Genomic DNA, 19,808 nt, shown 5'->3' on the forward strand with positions numbered 1-19,808 from the left:
ATGTCTTCCTTGGGAGGTAGCTTTGTTTATTCCAGAAAATGTTTAAAATATAGTTGGTATCCTAAGATGAGAAACATTTTGTTTTCATTTTTTGCTGTTGTTGTGGTTAGTGGTTTTCAGCTCTGGCTGCATGGTAGCATTTTCTAGGAGAGATTTTATTTTATTTATTTACTTATTTTTGTGAGTAAATTTCATTTTTTCTCTCAGTTTTTTTAAGTTTTATTGAAGAATAGTTAATTTACAAGGTTGTGATCATTTCTACTGTACAACAAAGTGACCCAGTCATACATATACACACATCCATTCTCTCTTAGATTCTTTTCACACATAGATTATCACAGACTACTGGGTAGAGTTCTCTGAATTATACAGCAGGTCCCCATTGGCCAATCATTCCATATACCTCAGTGTGCCTATGCCAGTCTTGGGGGAAATTTTAAATTAAACAGTTGCCCAAGGGCCCCACTGTAGATCAATCAAATGAGTCTCTCACAGTTGGAGCCTGGGCACTGGCATTTTTGAGGGCTTCCTATGTGATTTTGATAAACAGCCAGGGCTGAGAACCCATTGAGTTTGGTATTTGACTGATGGCCTCAGTCTCAAAGGGCTAAAACCTTGTCATTTGCAGATTATAGCATTTGAGTTATAAATTCTTATTGTCGGGTGATTTAGAAACCGTTAGACTTTTTTGGATAAATGCTACAGAAATTAGAATAAAATAGGAGGCAGACATTCAGATGGAGAGAAGCCATTTGGAAGGGCTTGGGTGTTGAGTGGCATCCAGTTGGCATGAGGCTGTCAGCAGCATGTTGTCACCTGGAGGGTGGGATGGGGGACTGTTTAAAAAAACATTGTTGGTGCAAGCCTGGTGTGACAGGACCTGAGGCCCCTGTGGCCTCTGCTTCCTTTTCCTTCTCAATTCCTCCTCCATATTGCCTTCCAAAACAGAATCCTGGAAGATTTGATCACAATCCAGTCAGTTTCTCAGACAATTGAGTCCTTATTTGGAGTGATAGAACATGCTGTGGTTTATGTTTTAAAAGGGCCAAGAAGAGTTCCTGTTGTGGCCCAGAGGGTTAAGAATCCAATTACAGCAGCTCAGGTCGCTGGGGAGGCACAGGTTCAATACCCATCCGAGTGCAGTGGATTTAAAGGATCTGATTTGTTGTAGCTATGGTGTAGGTTGCAGCTGCAGCTTGTATTTAGTCCCTAGCCTGGTAACTTCCATATGCCTTGGGTGTGGCCATAAAAAAAAAATGCCAAGAATGATGGATTCAGTGCCAGATACTATGTTAAAGTCTGGGCATACATTTTTAGCTCATGGTGTTGTTGGGTCACCCTGGGAGGAAATCGAGGTCCCCAGAGGTAGAAGTTGAGAAGCTTGTCTTGGGTCACATAGCTGGTGATGGATAAACTTGGGCTGCACAGAGAAATGCCTTGGGTGATGTTCAAAAATGCCGTGTCTGAGTTCCACCTGAAGGGATTCTCATTTAATTGGGCCTGGAGATATTGTGAAAGTGCTCTGGGTGAATCTCCTGTGCAGCCTCAGTTAAGAAACCCTGCTCACAGAGCCTGGGTTATAAACTCTAGGCTTTGTTATATAGTAGGGAGCTGGTCCACGTGTTGCCTTTGCAACTGGGACTAAGTGGAAGGATGTGGAGTGTATTGCTTGGATCCAGTGTGAGTTCTTATCCCTTTTGCACCCAGGCTCTGGGAGTGGGAAAAGGAACCTAGGAAAGATGTTGATGGCCAGTATAGAGTTAACCGGTGTTTAGAAGGTTTACAGGTTTAGAACTTTAAAATAAATAGGACCTCAGCCAGGGGAAATCAGATGAGATGTATGTTTTCCGGGCAATAGGGTAAAGGTGCCTGGTGCTTAGATGTATATCTAGTGGCTGATTGACAGGGGCTGTTTTGAGATAAAAGTGACACTCCGAGAGGGGCCATTGGAAAGAACCAAACTCCGTTAATGGCCTGGTGCTGCAGGTGGTCATGTGACCGTGACTTGATTTGTTGACTGTCTTTCCCCATAAATTAAAAAATAAAGGTTTCTAGGTTGTGAGATGCTTTGTGCTTGTGGGAAATCTGGTTCAAAATAAGCTTTGCTGCAGGCTTTGGGAATGTAGGTCAGGGCTGCTGAATTGCTCGTGGTAAGCTGGAGGCCCTCTTCACACAGGTGAGGGGCCCAAGTGGCTCCCCTTCTGAAGCTGATGCAGTGCCATCAAGACCTCTTCCACCTTGGAACCCCGGGTGGCATTTTGCAAAGCAGCCTTTCAGTTCTGGTGTTTCCTACTTGGAAACATCTTTCTCTAAAATGAAGAGGAAGCTTTCTTTTGAAGAAGATTACTGCCTTTCCAAATACAAATATATTTCGGAGTTGAAGTCATTTTGATGTTTAGAAATTGTGCACAGGGCAGTTGGCAATTGGGAGACATTTCTAGTCCATTTCCTTGCTCTGCCATGGCACCCTGATTTGTTTTTTTTTTTTTTTTTTTTTTGCCAACCTTTGCCACAGCCATAGCAACGTGGGATCCGAGCCATGTCTGTGACCTACACCACAGCTCATGGCAACACTGGATCCTTAATCCACTGAGCAAAGCCTGGGTTTAAACCTGCATCCTCATGGATGGTAGTTGGGTTCATTACCACTGAGCCAGGATTGGAACTCCCACATTCTGAAGTTTAACAAACAGATAATGGAAAAGTGAGATGCTGGCAAACGGCCAGAGAGTGTGATGGAGTCTTTATCCGAGCCATCAGCAGAGCCGCATTTAGTCATTTGGGCTTGCTGTCGCCTCCATTGTTTCCTGGCCAGGTTATTTCCTGTATTGAGAACCATCATGACCTGTTCTAAAGTAGATGGAAACCAAAGGCCTCTTTATCTTTATGTAACCTCTCATGGCTTCCCATTTTGGGTTTTTTTTTTTTTTTTTTTTTTTTTTTTTTTTTTTTTTGCCAATTCTTGGCCTGCTCCCGCGGCATGTAGAGGTTCCCAGGCTAGGGGTCGAGTTGGAGCTGTAGCTGCCAGCCTACGCCAGAGCCACCACAACATGGAATCCAAGCCACGTCTGCAACCTACACCACAGCTTATGGCAACGCCAGATCGTCAACCCACTGAACAAGGCCAGGAATCGAACCCTCAACCTCATGGTTCCTAGTCGGATTCACTAACCACTGAGTCACGACGGAAACTCCAGGGGTTCTTAATTTTGTGAGCTCCTCCTGAAATCTGCTACCCTTGTGGTTAATAACATAGGCTGTAGGATCAGGCGGGTTCAAATCCAGGTTCTGTTGATTCTTACCTTTGTGACCCCGGACAAATTGCTTAGCCTCTGTGAACCATGATTTTCTCATCTGAGCAATGGGAGATAGTGTTAATCCCTCTCGCATAATGTTATTGTTAAAGATAAAATGTGTGTTCCTAATTTAATACTGAGCTAGTGGCCCTTAGTTCAGGGCTCAGTAAGCCTTGTTTATTCCTATCTTTTCATTCCCAGTCCTTAGTACAGAGCCTGATGCTCATACATGGTAGCAGAAGGGAAAAGAACTATGTGTGAACTCTTTGATGATATGAGAGTAATTCTATACGGTTCCTCTTTTTGTCTTAAATTTTTTTTTTTGGGGGGGGGAGTTTGTGCACAGGGACCCTATTGTCCTAGATTTGAGGCCCAGTGTTCCCTTGTACAAACTGATTCCTTAAATGTCTGACCTTGTTTCCTTACTTAAGAAATGTGAGGAAACAAGGAAAAGAATTCCTTTCCTATAAAGATAATAGGATTGATGATCACAATGGGTAAAGAGCCAGAATACTTGGGTACCCACAGCTTGCTCAGTGATGCGAGGCTGTTATTTTTCATGATAGATGCAGAAGAGTTAAACTGTTGCACACACTTGCTTTCTGATGAGTAAAAGTACTTTTCCAAGTGTATAGCTTTTTTTGTGATTCCTTTGAATCTATCTCCTGCCGCTAATGTCTGTAGGAAGAAAACATTGGCGACATATCTGTTTCACATAAGCCAAGACTTTTGCATCATCTGAATGAATTTTGGACAGTGTCCCTGTCCTCTAGGTGATGAGAAAAGCTGAAATGTAGAGTAATTAAGTCTGTTTAGTTCTTTTGTTAAAGACACCAGTGTCTGTGGAAGGTAAGACAGAATCTCTTTTCTTGCTGATTTGGGTTGCTTTGCCCATAATCTTGAAAGAATAGGGAAGGCAAACATCAGATTGAAACTGGGAATAGAAACTTTGTGGTTAGTTATTCCCTTTCTCTAAATTATCTTTTCCTTTTCACTTCCACCCATCCCTTCCCTGTACTAAATATTCTGGCATCTTCTACAAAAACAAACCAAAAAAAACCCCCAAAAAACAAAAAAGGGAAACTAACAACCATTGTTCATTTTGATCTTAGAATCTTTGCTGTTTGAAATATAACCTCCAGTGCTGTTGGAATAGAAATGAAAGCTGGGGCTTTGGGGAAATGAGATGGGCCTTGGTATGCATGATGATATTTATTGTGTAATCTCCTCTTTCAGATTGGGGCAGTGGTCAAGTTCTTGCCTTCCAAACTTGATCTTCTCTATTTAGGTCAAGAGGCCCCCAAATTGTTGATCTTGGACAGATGCTACATATCAGCGTCACCAAGGTGGGAGAGGTTTTTAACCATATAGTTAAACCTTTGGTTTCAGAAGAGGAGCTGTTTGAAGGGAAACTCAGAGTTAGAGATTGGGAGAAGTTTGGGCAGGGAAGGGTGAGGTAAAAGGAAGCTTTCTAGTATCATTAAGTGGTTTATACAAATTGGGGAAGAACTCAGAGATCAGGCTGAAAGTGTGACTGTTCTAGGTTGGATTGAGAGAGAGAGAGGAGAGTTTCCCATCTCATGCATGCTGTTTGTGATTTGGCCTTGCATCTCCCAGCAGCTTTGAAGGGAGTCTCAAATAAGAGTGGCATTTTTTTTTCATAGTCAAGTGATAAGTACTTGAGTACCAGCATCCTCCTTATCCAGTCGTAGTCTTAACCTGCAAATTAGGGTGAGGTGGGGAATGGTTTTTGGCAGATGGCAGAAAACTGCTGCTTTTAGAGTAAAGAGCCCCACCTGACCTGAGAGCTAGTATCCCTCTCTGTGTCGGCCACCACCCATATGATACTGTGGGGAAGTCATTTCACTTCTTCAGGCCTCTGTTTTTCTATCTGTTAAATGGAGTTTAGGTGAAGTGTCTTCCAGGATTCTTTCCAGCTTGAAGCTGTCTGGGAGCAGTGCCAGAAACAGGCCAGTTAACATTTCAAAATAAAGCTCTGATGTCCAGGAGCCTTGTGCTGTGCAGAACTAGGTTTCTCTTTCTTTGGGATTACAGGTCTCCTTTGTCAAGATAAGTCAAATGGAGGAAAACAAGACAGGCCTTATTCTGAGGCAAGATGGGGATACAGCTTGGATCTTGGGTCACAGAGGTCATCTGATTAGGGTGGCCATAACAAACTCCCTGGCTTAGCTTTTTTTGACCCTGTGCTTCTTGGCTGTATGGTGTCTTAATGGTTGCTAAGCAACATTATTTCTCCTTTTTTTTTTTTTTTTTTTTCTTTTGGCAAGGCCTGGAAGGAATGAACCCATATCTTACTTACTTTTAAATACCTACATGCAAAGTGCAGCGTCTCCCTTAGTATTGGTTTGTTCTTTTGATGCTGATCCATGGAGGGCCTTTCTCAGTGGGACTCATTTTCTGCCTGTCTTGTTAAATAAGCCAGAAAAATCAGTCTATTTAAGGTGCTTGTCAAGTATATGCCTTGAGGCACATTGAAGGTTTTGTGCGTGTGCGTGTGCATGCAGCTGCTTTGCAGGAAAGTCTCTTGCAACTTGTTCTGTATTCACAAAATCAATTCATATTTAATAAAAAGATTAGTAGGTTTTTTATGAACTTCATTTCAGATTTACCAGCTTATCTCAATCTGGCCCCAACAGACTCCAGCGAAAGGGAACAACACTGTAATTTAAATCAATTCCCTGGGCAACATAGAATGCTCACAGCATGTTACACAGTCAGTGGGGGGATGCCTGCTGCTTGATTGTACTGGAGTCCCACACACTGTGTGTGGCCCTCGCCTGATTCCTGCCTACTTGCTCACAGCTTGGAGATGGATATCTGAAGGCCCTGGAAGTGCTGTGCCTGGGTGCAGGAGAGCTTTTTGTTGCCTTGGATAGCTTCCTTTGTGAATAGCTGAGCCACCCACGGAAAGTAGACCCCAGACCCCTGTTTTAGATTCATTTACTTGTAATAATTCGTTTGTTAATGGAGAGCAAGTTGCAGCTCTATATGTATAAAATTCTTCCAGTGTAACGAATGTGTTCTCATTGTCCTCTCATTGAATCTCAGCATTGCTGTTGTGGCTTCCTCCACTGAGGGCAAAATTGACTTGGGCAACAAGCACGTGTGATGGGGTCATTGTCATCCTGTTATGTGGTTCTCCAGAATGCAGAGCACAGTTGGTTGATGAAGGTTTTTTTTTCCTTTGGGTGAAAGCTTTTATAGTCCTGTCTTTGGAGTGTTGATGAAGATAAATGGTGAATCACTTGAGCTTATGATAACTCTCTACCTTCCTTTTTTGACAGATGAGGAAATTAGAGAGATTTAGAAAGTCTCCTGGGGTCAAAGAACAATTCTGTGTCAAAACTGGGATTCATACATATCCTGAGTTCCCACCCATACTATCTTTTAGGCTGTTGTGTTTGGACCATGGATTAAAAAAATTTTTTTTAGTCCTATCATCTTGTGTAATTAATGGTATTTTCTGTAAGTACAAATAATAGTGAAAACCATGGGTAGTGCTTTCATACAGTAGTGAAATGTATTTCATTAAAAATTTTTATAATAGTTAATTTACAATGTTCTATCAATTTCTGCTGTATAGCAAAGTGACCCAGTTATACATTCTTTTCGTCACATTATCCTCCATCATGTTCCATCATAAGTGACTAGATATAGTTCCCTGTGCTATACAGCAGGATCTCATTGCTTATCCACTCCAAATGCAATAGTTTGCATCTACTAACCAAACTCCCAGTCCATCCCACTCCTTTCCCTCCCCCCTGCAACCACAAGTCTGCTCTCCATATCCATGAATTTTTTTCCTGTAGATAGATTCATTTGTGCCATATATTATATTCCAGATATAAGCGACATAATATGGTATTTGTCTTTCTCGTTCTGACTTCACTTAGTATGAGAGTCTCTAGTTCCATCCATGTTGTTACAAAGGGCATTATTTTGTTCTTTTTATTGTTGAGTAGTGTTCCATTGTGTATATATACTACATCTTTCTCCATTAATCTGTTAATGGACATTTAGGTTGTTTTCATGTCTTGGCTATTGTGAATGGTGCTGCAGTGAACATAGAGGTGTATGAATCTTTTTCCATGAAAAGTTTATCCAGATATATGCCCAGGAGTGGGATTGCTGAGTCATATGGTTTCCTTTACATACATTAATTTATTTAACACTTATAACAACCCTGTAAGGTAGCTATCAAGCTGAAAAGTCTTACCCTCCTTTTATAGATGAGGAGCTGACATATAAGAGGTTGAGTGTTGGGTCCAAGATTATATAGCTTGAAGTGGCAAAGCCAAGATTTGAACGTAGACTGTCTGATATTCAAAACCTTCCTTGTGGAGTTCCTATCGTGGGGCAGCAGAGGCGAGTCTGACTAGGAACCATAAGGTTGTGGGTTTGATCCCTGGCCTTGCTCAGTGGGTCGATGATCCGGCGTTGCCATGAGCTGTGGTGTAGGTCGCAGACGTGGCTTGGATCCTGCATTGCTGTGGCTGTGGTGTGGGCCAGCAGTTGTGGCTCCAGTTGGACCCCTAGCCTGGAAACCTCCATATGCCATCAGTGCAGCCCTAAAAAAAGGCAAGAAAAAACCAAAACCAAACCAAAACAAAACCCTTCCTTATAATACCTACTCTAAAATGCCTTTCGAAGGAGACTGGCCTTTGAGTGTTCCTTTACTAAATGACTGGATTTCTTCTGAATCAATTTCCTCCTCTACTGCTCCCAAATAGGACAACTTGAGATGCGCTGACACAGGAGCAAATGTCTATGTACTAGAAGTCGGCACTAACTGCCTGTTTTACAACCTTGAATGTAGTATTTATCACAGGTGTTTTCTATTTTTGTGTCCCCAGCTCGATTTTGGAGTACCTGGAGGGACCACATCTTAGCCTGCTCTCCTGGCCCAGTGCCTGCATGATGCTGGTACTTAGCTAAAAGTGATGAAAAAGGAATTTGGGTTTCTTCTAGAATGGTTTTCACTGCTGCCATTTCTTTCACTGTTTTCAATGATTACATTTTAGGTCAACAGAAGGAAGATTTTTTTTTTTTTTTAACACGGATGCCTGATGCTGTCCTATAATCTCTCTCCAAACAACATGAATCTAGAATGACTTCTGAAAAGATTTCTTAGAGCTGATTTGTCCTCTCCCTGGAATGTGGCCTGGTTCATTCACTGATGGTGTCTTTTCCTGGACCCCTCAATGTTTGATCTTTTTTCTCTCATGCCTTTAGTTTTGAGATTCCTTGGCTTCATTCATACATGATCATGAAAAACGAATAACAGTTAAGTCCCTCCTCCTTTGTGCCTGGCCTTCCAGCAGAGTCATGGCAGGCCTCTGCTTTTTTTTTTTTTTTTTTGTCTTTTTGCCATTTCTTGGGCCACTCCTGCGGCATATGGAGGTTCCCAGGCTAGGAGTCAAATTGGAGCTGTAGCCGCCGGCCTACGCCAAGAGCCACAGCAACTCGGGATCTGAGCCTCGTCTGTGATCTACACCACAGCTCACAGCAATGCCGGATCCTTAACCCACTGAGCAAGGGCAGGGATCGAACCCACAACCTCATGGTTCCCAGTCGGATTTGTTAACCACTGAACCACAACGGGAACTCCAGGCCTCTGCTCTTAATCGTTGGAGCATCCTGTGGTGTGGTGGTGTGTTAGCCCCACTTTACAGTTGTGCCACCTGAACCCGGAGAGGTTGGACTGGGGATTTGAACCCATGTCTGAAGGGTTCTTGACAACATCTCTATTCAACCACTGAAGTGAATTAGTAGAGTCGTGCTTCTCAGGAAACATCTGGGGCCTCTTAAAACGTCTTGGGTTCCACATGAAGAATCATGTTGCTCAGTGGGAATAAAGCTAAAGCAGGGAGAGCCAGGAGGGTAGGGCTCAAAGTGATTACGTTCAGGCTGAACAGTGAGTTGAGAGGACTTCAGACACTTAAGACTAGCTCGGGCAACAACATTTCTCACCTACGTTGCCACAGTGGCCTCCTTGCTGGTTTCTGCATTTGCCTCTTTGTCTCCTTTGTTCCTGAGTGTGGGCCCCTCCAGTCCATTTCCTGAACCTGGAGGGATCAGTGCAGGGCTCATGATATCACTTGTTGGTTGGTTCCTGAGTGCTTAAGAAAAAGGACATAATTACGTGGTTTGCAGGGTCCTGTGTGAGTTCCCCTTACCTCTGGGCCTTACCTGCAGTCCCACCCCGTGTTCTGTGCTACAGCCAGTCTGATTTGCTTTCCCTGGCAGTCAGTGTACTTGCTCTATGCTCTGGGCCTTCAAGTGCTCTTTTTCTTCTTCCTGAAATGATCTCCCCATCTCTGTCATTCCTCCTGGGACCTGCCCACTCAGTCTTTCTCATGCCCACTTATCTTTCAGACCTCAGGTCCGCTGCAGAGGGTCTTTGCTGACCCTTTGTTTACACACATGCTGCTCCTCTTTAGCCTAAACCCTGGACCCACATTGCTTGGGTTTGACTCTCAACTCTTGCTTTCTGCTGGTCATGTGACCTTAGTCCCATTATTGGATCTCTGAGTTTCTCCATTTCCTCATCTTGAAAATGAGAAGATGGTTGTATGTGCCTCATTGTGTTTTTTCTGAGAATCAAAAGAGCCAATCCATTTTAAGCACTTAAAGGAGTACCTGGCCAATGTTAAGTGCTGTGAAATGATTGGCTCTTATTGCTAGTTTATGACTTCACTCACACTCACTCTGTTAATTGCGAAGTCAGAAACCATGCCCGTCTACTCTTGGGCTTTGCACTAGACTTGACCTATGGTAGACTCTTCCATATTTGTAGAATGAAAGAAGAGAAACCTCTAAGGCACTGCTTCTAAAGCTTGAACGTGCACCTTGGGATCTTTTTAAAATGAAGACTCTAATTCAGTCTGCATGGGGCTGGGTGAGGCCCGAGATTCTGTATTTCTGACAAGCTGCTGTGCTGATGCAAGGCCCCAAGGAGCAGCTGACAGTTGTCGTCTCTTGCTTTAACACTGTCATATGGATGAGGGATAATCTGAGCCTAGAACAATGGAGAATTAGGGCCAGCAGAGGAAAGGGACCAGAGGCAGACTTGTAGATTTTAGGAAAATGCTTTTGACTGTAATGAATGCTGAGCGATTGCTCAGGGCAGAGGCCTGCTTCAAATTACTGCATTTCCTCTTTCTCACAGGGGACTGACCGTTTGTGAGGAATTTTGGAGACAGTTTCTGCTCTGGGAGTTAGGTAGATGATTCCATTTGACTATAACTGTCTGTTTTCCCACCAAAGGACCCAGCTGTTTGTTCTCCTTTTTTGCTTCCTAGGGAAGCCCTGTGTTTGGGGGCGTTGGGTCAGCAAACAGCTGGGGAGAGTACGCTCCAAGTGAGAAGCTCTCCAGGAACCAAATGTGTTCAGTTCAATTGGTGGAAAATGTTGCAAACTAGTGGAAAGATGGAATTATTGAATATTTGAAAAAGTGAATAAATAGTAAAAAAACCTTTCTGAGTCAGGATCCTGCCAAATCTGGTGGAAATGGTAGGTAAGATGTACTCTGTGACTGTGGGCAAATTACTTAACCTCTCTACGCCTTTGTTTACCCAACTGGGAACTGTGATTCATGATAGTATGGAACTGATGGGGTTATTTTAGGGTGAGGTGATGCATGTATGTAACATAGCTGTCAACATGCCTAGCACTAGTATCTGTTGTAGTTGTCTCTATTTGCAATTAGCAGCTTTCAGGACATCTCTTAAACACAGCCCTTCAGACATTGGTGTGTTCGTTTTAAAGTCCAGTATGTGAAGTGGACAGAGGTATCCATGGCCAGATGCACTTTAACCTTTCTGAATTTTTTTTTTTTTTGGCTGTGCCCTCAGCGTTTGGAAATTCCTGGGCCAGGGATCCAACCTATGCTGCAGTGGTGATCCAAGCCTCAGCAGTGACAGTGTTAGATCCTTAACCACTAGGCCACCAGGGAACTCCTGAATTTCTTGTGTTTTGTTGAATGTGCTCATGATCGAGAGGGAGCTCAAGAGCTTGTAGCCTTTGAAGAGCAAGCATCAGAGCTTTCTCTGCATACAAGCCTCGATCAGAGTCTCTGTTACCGAGAGGTCATCGGCTTGAGATGGCAATCCTGCCTTATGTGTAGAATTACAGGCCCAGACGAGAGAGGAAGTTGTGTTTATCTTAACCTAAGCAGCAGGCATTCCGACCACTCTTGACAGACAGGAGGCAGATATTGCCAATCTACTGTTTTCCTGAAGCCCCCCTACCCCACCGAGTGTTTTCTGTAAGTTTAGAGAGGTGCCTGCCATTTTGCCTGTAGAGTGACGTTCTCTTCCTGGCTGTGAGGACATTTGAGCTTCCAGGAGAAGGAATGGTCAGTGGCTCCTTCCTTGGTAGTACTGGCCAAGGCAGAGGCCAGCATGGCTCCTTGAGAAGACAATTGTACCTGTGTCTACCAGCTTGGGAAGAAAGGTGGAGAGTGGCCACAGGTATGGGGAGAAGAACATGTCCCTTCAAGAGATCTATCTTTTCCCCCTGATGAAACAGTAGCTGGAGGTCAGTGCAGAAAAACCCCTAATTGGAGCAGTTGCAATAATTGAGAGAATAAGTCAGGCAATTATTTCTCTTATTGACATTTAGAGGTTCCTTTTTTCGTCTGGTATTTTTCCGGGTACATTTGAGTTCCAATTTGGGTGCTTATGAAATGTCTGGATGTTTCGTGCTACTAAAATTATATGTGTCTAAAAATGTTATCAGTGATGACACTTACATTTCAGCTCCCTTGGACTTATGCTAGCAAGTGTCTGTGACTGAGGTTGCCCCCTCCCCCACACCCATTCTCAGGAACTTGGCATCGCAGGTAAAGGTAGAAAATAGAATAATCTCGCCTGGGTTCAACGATCAAGTAGAGGCCTGCTCTTGAGAACTTTGCTTCAGTCTTGTCGACAAAGAATACTGAGGTTTTGTTGCCATAGTTTCAGTGAAAAATTTGACCTTAGCTACAATAACATACCGTTAGAAAGAGCTAGCTAATCGGTTTTCTAAAATTAGTGTTCTCTAGTACATAAACCAGTAAGAACAGAGTATTTAATTAAATATTACACAAGGATATAAAAGCCCAGGGGAATGCAGTCCCTTGATCCGGGCAGGGGGAGGAAGGAAACCCATAATTGTCCTTTACTGGTCTCTTGCAGGCTGGAAGAACTTTTCTTTCTTTCTTTCTTTTATTTTTTTTGTCTTTTGTCCTTTTAGGGCCGCACCCTCGGCATATAGAGGTTCCCAGGCTAGGGGTCTAATTGGAGCTGTTGCTGCCGGCCTACGCCACGGCCACAGCAATGCCAGATCCGAGCCACGTCTGCAACCTACACCACAGCTCACGGCAACGCCGGATCCTTAACCCACTGAGCGAGGCCAGGGATTGAACCTGCAACCTCATGGTTCCTAGTCGGACTTGTTTCCGCTGAGCCACAACAGGAATTCCATTTTTCTTGTTTTTAATCTTAGCATTGACTTTATTTTCAGATCTGTCAGAAATGAATATATAAAGCTTGCTGGGAAAGCAAATCCAAACACTTAGCATTATTTCTACTTGTCCCTTCCACTGTACAAGGCAAGAGGTGAAAATGATGTTGGGCCATGATTCTGACAAGGACACTTGGTGAGGAGAGGCATTTGGAAAGTTATTATCTGGCTGAATTCTGGCTATTCTTGAGCAACAAAATTCAAGACTTGAGTTCCTTTGAATGCTTCATGTGTGGTCAAGGAGGCAGCACTCCTTTGTTGGCCTGGCATCCCCAGTTCTGAGGGATGTGTTCTCCTTCCCTCAACCCCACAGTTCGTTAGTCATTGAGCCCCGAGTCAGCCCCATGAAAATGGTATGTATGTAGATGACACAGGCCATTGACATCTCTTGTCGCCTACTATTAAGACCCTTTACAATAGCTCATCTTTTGGATTGGGTGGTGGCTGAAAAGTTTCTAATATTGTGCCAATCCAGAAAGCTGTGGTCACATTTCTGGAGGGAAGTAGGTTTCAGGACATATATTCAGAACCTTAGTTGATATTCTTGTCTAATTTTTCCATAGCCTGCAGTGGATGCTGCTGAGGTGCAAATGAGTTCATTTGTTTGCCAGGTTTATTACTATTGAAAACATGGATTAGAATTTTCTGGAACTTCCCTTGTTTTATCTTCTTATTGATAACATCATGATCAATATTCTCTCTCCATTTCATTTTTATGATTTCACCTTTTTTTCTTTCATCCGAAAGTAATTCTTTCATGGATATTGAAGTGCGGGCTGTATTTAAGGGGCTATAAACCTCTATTTGACTTTTTTCACCATTTTTCGTATTTCTGAATTGGCATCTTAACTATTGCAGGGGGAATATGTCCTTGGCAAGACTCTTAGAAACATAGTCTCAAAGGTTGTTGGACCATGCAAGCTTCTTGACTACTTACAACATCATCTACCTGAACAAATAGAAATGGTCCCTGCCCTAAACGAATTTGCTGTCTTATGGAGAGAGATGAGTGAGAACTACCTGCAGATTATTCTTGGAGAATATGGAATCCTTGACAAGGTTTTATTCTCCTGACCTTCATTGTTTTCATCTGTTCCATCAGGTCACTGTGCTCAAATCATTTGAATTCATCTTGATAATAGCTTAAGAGGGGGAAAAAGCAGTGAGAGAGCCTGCTGAAAAGTGACAGTATACATTTTAAAGTACTTCCGGTTGACCTGGCTTTCACTCCCTGTTTGTCCTCTGGCCCTCGCATTAATGTGGATAATTGAGCTGATGATACTTAGTAAATATCATTGTAGAGGTTGAGTGTATCAGGTTGATTGGTGGGATGATGACCTCTTCAGGATGCTTGGTAGCAGATAATGGCCATCATGAACTAGCTCAACAAAAAAGGGACTTTTATTGGCTGAAACAGCCCTGGCTGAACAGCTGAATTGCATGAAGGGTAGGGCTGCAGCAGAGGCTCAGAAATGGACCCATTCAGGCCCTGAGTACCCTTGGCAGCCTGGGTGCATCTCTCTCCCCATCTCTGCACATTTGTTACTTTGTGTTCTTGTCCCGTTCTCACCTAGTTCTTACCTATGTTCTTATCATACTACACTCCTAAAATGGGGTGTGTAGTGTTCCCTGATTTTCTGGTCTTTGGAAAAGTTTGTGTAGCATCGGAATGATCTGTTCCCTGAAGCTGTAATCACCTAGATACTCTCTTTATGGCAAAATTAACTGCTTAACAGAAGATGACTTTCTTATGTCTTTAAAGGGCTGTTTCTTCTTTGGTCTGTTTTGTTGTCTTTTTCTAGAAATTTAGTCATGCCCCCATCTAAGTTTTCAAACCTGGTATCCTTTTATTATCTTGTTAATCCCAAAAGTGTCTGGTTTGGTCCCTGAAGTAGGTTTATGAATCTCTCTCTCCCTCCTTATAGCCACTTTGTAATCTCTGGAACCTGTGAATAGATTGCCTGATTTGGTAAAAGGAATGTCACAGATTTTGAAAAACTTATGGTTACCAAAGGGGAAAGGTGACAGGGTTGGGGATGGGGTGGGGTGGGGTGGGGGGTAGGGATAAACTGGATTCTTGGGTTTGTCAAATGCATGCTGAGGTATATGGAATTATTGGTCAATGGGGAACCTGCTGTATAGCAAAGAGAACTCTACCCGATATTCATTGATCATCTATGTGGGAAAAGAATCTGAAAGAGAATGGATGTATACATATAACTGAATCACTTTGTTGTATATATAATAGAAATGATCACAACCTTGTAAATCAACTACGCTTCAGTAAAACTTAAAAAAAAAAAAGGAATGTTATAGATATGACTAAGGGTCTTGAGATAAGGCAATTGTCCTGGATTTTCAGGTGTGCCCAATGTGATCATAAGGGTCTTTACAGGAGGGAATCAGGGGGATTAGGATTAGTAGTAGGAGAGGTGAAGTTGGAGGCCACAGGTTGGAGTGATGTGGTCATGAGCCAGGAGTGCAGGAAGCTGGAAAAGGGGAGGAAATGGATCAACCCTGAAGCCTCTGGAAGGGGTGCAGCCCTGCTGACAGTTTAATTTTAGATTTCATGACAGTGAGAGCATAGATTTGTGTTACTTTTAAGCTACTCAATTTCGGTAATGTGTTTCAGCATCAACAGGATTACTATACTAATATTCTGAATATTATTTGCAGTCAAATGTCTCCTTCTGGATCAAAAAAAGCTTAGGAGAGTTAGACTGGGGGACTAGGGTTACCTGTGTTAACATGAAAGCTCCCAAGAAAACCATTTGGGCCAGAATCAGTTCCTAAAAGTAAAGGTACTGGGCATGTAATCCTGATCTACAGTGATGGTAATCAGGGAATATGGAGTGGTATTTGAGTCTATCAGGAATGACTTTTGACTTCAAATAAGAGAAAAATCCACCTAACAATGGCTTAACACATAAGGACATTGGCTTACTTAGTTAGAAATCCAGAGATGGGCAGTTCCAGGTAGAGTAAGGGACTCTACTGTCCTGTATTTTTTTCTCTACATACTCAGGGTATGACCTTTTCTTTTCATGGTCTTAGCACCTCATGGTTACAGAATGACTGCTGTGGCACCAGACATCCTGTTTGTATTCATGATGAGAACAAAAGTGTGGGGGCAACACAGTAAGCTCTCTCCTCTCACCCCCCTTTTTTTTAAGTCACCAAAAGCTTATTATCTTCATGTTCCCCAGTAACCTACTTTCATTTCATTGGTCATTACTGTGTTCCATACTGTTCTTAGCTGCAAGGAATCTGGAGGAATTAATGCTCTGTCTTTTCTGCTTCTTTATTAGGAAGCAGCCAGGGAAAGAGGCGTTAGAAGTAGCTAGGGTAGACAGCAGGGCTTCCACATTGTGGAAGGCTCTAGAGGGCTCTATGTAATTTTCCTTCCATCTGATTTTTAGTATTTAGGTGATTAAAGAATACTGGCTTTTATCAACAATAAATCATGTAGTCTACCTGACTATAAGAACAAGCAGATTTTTTCCCCTCATTTGAAGTTTACTGTGAAAAGGCATCTTAAATGAATGCAAGCAACCATATGTGTTCACCAGATACCAGTATCCACCACTAATAGTGTGGCTATTATTAGTGAAAGCAGATAACTTAATAAGTAATAGCACTTGATTTGTTTTATTGGATGGCCTATGAGAAGTATGATCCAGGCTAATAATTACTGCTTTTTATTTGTAATTCTTTGGTTTGGCTAGATAAGTGAGACTAGGTGAAGAAAAATATTTCATACACATGACTGAGTTTCTGTTGACTAAGTCTGGGATCCATTCATCTCATTTGTTTCGGAAAGACACTGCCAATTTGCAAAGGGAAATGGATAGTCCTAGATTTTATCTTTATCTGTCATCCTTCTCACCTGATTGCAATGTTGGAGGGTCATTCTATGGGCTTCCCTTTGGTTTGCTTTCACTGTAACAGCTTCTTAAGAACCAAAAGCTTACTTGTGGTATCCAAAACAGTATGGTTTGGGATCCTCAGAAAGGTTAATGTGGAGAGAATACCCTAAAATAGATTAGATGATCTATTTCATATTCAGTGTTTATTACCTTTTCATCTTAAGGACGAAGTCATTTTTCTTGGAAAGTGATAGGGAAATCTTGCCTTTCTTATTTCTAATGCTTGTGTATGGGGGCTGCATATGAAACAGAAAAGTATTTGGTTTTGGAAGTATCTTTATTAGGTTCAGATCCTGATGAGTGTGTGATCTTGGGCAAATTATTTAACTTTTCTGTCTTGATATGTTCATGGAGTAAAATGGTATCAACAACTATAGAGAGTTTGGGAGACTCAAGGATGCAAGAAATGCTGAGAGCGTGGCCAAGTACACCGGAAGCATGTAGTTAATGCTCAGCCTTATTACCATGATGATGAAAGGGCGGTAAATGTTTTTCCTTCTTTTTGAGTTCTGCCTCTGCGTTGGAAAAGTTCTCCTTTGCTTAACAAAGAGTTGGAGAGCAGAAAATAGTTTCTCAAGGAATCAGAAGAAGATACTAGGCTTGCTGCTGCTGAGAGTGTATTAATACTCAAACCTTTCATTCACTTTTATATCTTCTGATCCTCATCTCAACTGGGTGAAGCTGGTGCTTTATAACGGTTTTCTAGTTGAAGGGAGGTGACTGGGTAGGGTATGAAACTTACCCTAACTCAGAAATCTAGCAAACAGTAGAGCAAGGCTTGCCACTGAGAAGCTCCCAAACTTTTCCTCCTCTAGCAGGTTCTTTCCTCATAGCTCTGCCTTGGCTGAGGGTCGTGCTCCACCTGTGTGCCTCTGGCTCATTAGTAACAACTGTGTGCTTTGCCCTCAGTCCATGGGTCTGAAGGCCATATTATACTTTTTGTTATTTCCTCTTATACTTCATTCACATAAAATGTGTCTGTCTAAGGATGGGACAGATCATTCAATGGCAGGGAGGTAGTGTGATGACAAACCAAACCAGTGAACCAAACCAAGCATTAGGAGAACTGGCTTTTTATGCTTAAAACCCAGTGAACTAAACCAAATATTAGGAGAGCATTAGGCTTTTCCCTGTTTGGAATTACAGTGTGCTGCATTCTGCAGTAGATCTTGACAGAACGCCCTGAAGTCTGGGTCATGTGGAGATATGTGGGCACATAAAACAAGACAGGAGGATTAGACGATTAACATGTATTGTCTAGAAAGCAGCCCAAGTTTGAGAGCTTAAGGACTCGACTCCCAGCCTTTGCTTCGTCCCTGATCCAGCACCATGACCTTGGGCGATGCTCTCGGCTGGCCTAGGCCTTTGCTTCTTCATCTGTGATGTGACAGTGTTGGCCTGGATAATAAAACACAACCAATTTTTATTGCGTGTCGATCCCATGGAAGGCCTGAGCAAGGTGCAGTTTGTATTACAGTTGTATTTATAATCTCTTAAATCACTCAGATTGTCCCCTATATGTCTCTGATTCATTTTAATCTCTCTTTATGAAAGATTAGGTCTAACATTTTGTTCTTGCATTTCTGTTGTAAGAAGCACATAATAATCCCTCCAATTGGTCACCTACACTTACTTAATATGGATTAGACCCCAATATATACATTTTAAAAAAACCATTTGGTAGAGTTCCTGTTGTGACTCATGTTGTCTCTGAGGACATGTGTTCGATCCTTGGCTTCCTTTAGTGGGTTAAGGATTCAGCATTGCTGTAAACTGTAGCATGGGTCATAGATGTGGCTTGGATCCAGCGTTGCTGTGGCTGTGGCATAGTCTGGCAGCTGTAGCTCTGATTCTACCTCTGGCTGGGGAACTACCATATGCCTCAGGTTTGGCCATAAAAAAAGTAAAAATAAAAAACAAAGGGTCATTTGGCTAACAAGTTGTAACAGTGTCTAAACTTACCCAAATGGAAAGCCTTAATTCACACAAGCAATGAAAGGACCAATCTGCAGCCATTCCTTTGATTATTGCTTCTGGGTTCGCTACTTCCATGTCCCCATTGATGACATGGATTCAGAGGGCTTGGGGTATTGGCCCATGGTGGCATGGTTGTGTATGGAGGTGATATCAAAGACTTAATATTGTGAGTTGGGTTCAGATATTAGTTTTGCCATTTACCATGTGCTAGTGTCTTACTATCATTGCCAAAAAAGATGTGGATGTCATAGACATGTATTAAATGTTAACTCCCAACCCCCTTCCCACCCAGTCACATTTGGGATATAAATCACTTACCCAAATCCAAGGTTGAGCCTCCAACGCACAAGAATCATCTTCCTCTTTCCTACTCTGTAGAGACTTAGAGTGGTAGTGTGGTAAGTGGAATATAAAACGGGACACCAGTCCATTTCTTTGCAAGAGGGCCTTAGATTGTTCCCCCCCCCCCCATTAAATTCACATTTGCTTCTGAAGCAGTTACCAGACTGGCTCAATCTGGGTGTCTGCTTGTTACTAAGCCATTCTACTTCCTTATTTACCATGTTGAATTGTAACCAAATCCTCCAAGCACACTGGTCAGGCTTTTCTAGAGTGACCGAATAAGCACTGGCCGAGAGGTTATTAGAAAACATCATCTTTTTGTTCCTTTTTACTCCTCTAAATGGAATCTTTCCCCTGTCCTGACCAGATTTGTTTTAGCAGTAAAGTTAATAAGACATTAATCTGACTGTAAATGGAAAGACACGGCCAAGATTAAATTGCAGTTGAATTAAAGACCAGTAGAATTGAATTTGCTTAATTAATTGGGAATTAGGTCTCAGTTGGTGTTCATTTTCAGCTTTTCACTCTTACTGGGCTGCTGTCAAAAACCAAGTTTGGATTGGTTACACATTAGGATTTCCTTTTCTACGACATTTTCTAGCCACATGATCTAAGAACTTGTGAAGTGAAAGAGGGGTATGTATGCATGTGAAACTAGGGTATTCTTGTCTTTCTAGTAAATACCCAGTCCTTTAGTTCTCATTTCTCAGATGACATCTAAGTTTAATGTAGTTCATCAGGT

The 19,808-nt window shown here is 42.4% G+C and overlaps 1 protein-coding gene across 9 annotated transcripts in view; it reads left to right on the top strand.

Annotated features, from left to right (window-relative positions):
• Positions 1–19,808, top strand: part of ITPR1 (inositol 1,4,5-trisphosphate receptor type 1) — a 330,788-nt gene that overhangs the window by 30,495 nt on the left and 280,485 nt on the right. The window lies entirely within an intron of this gene.

This window comes from Sus scrofa, chromosome 13 (assembly GCF_000003025.6).
Source record: "Sus scrofa isolate TJ Tabasco breed Duroc chromosome 13, Sscrofa11.1, whole genome shotgun sequence".
NCBI classification, from domain to species: Eukaryota; Metazoa; Chordata; class Mammalia; order Artiodactyla; family Suidae; genus Sus; species Sus scrofa.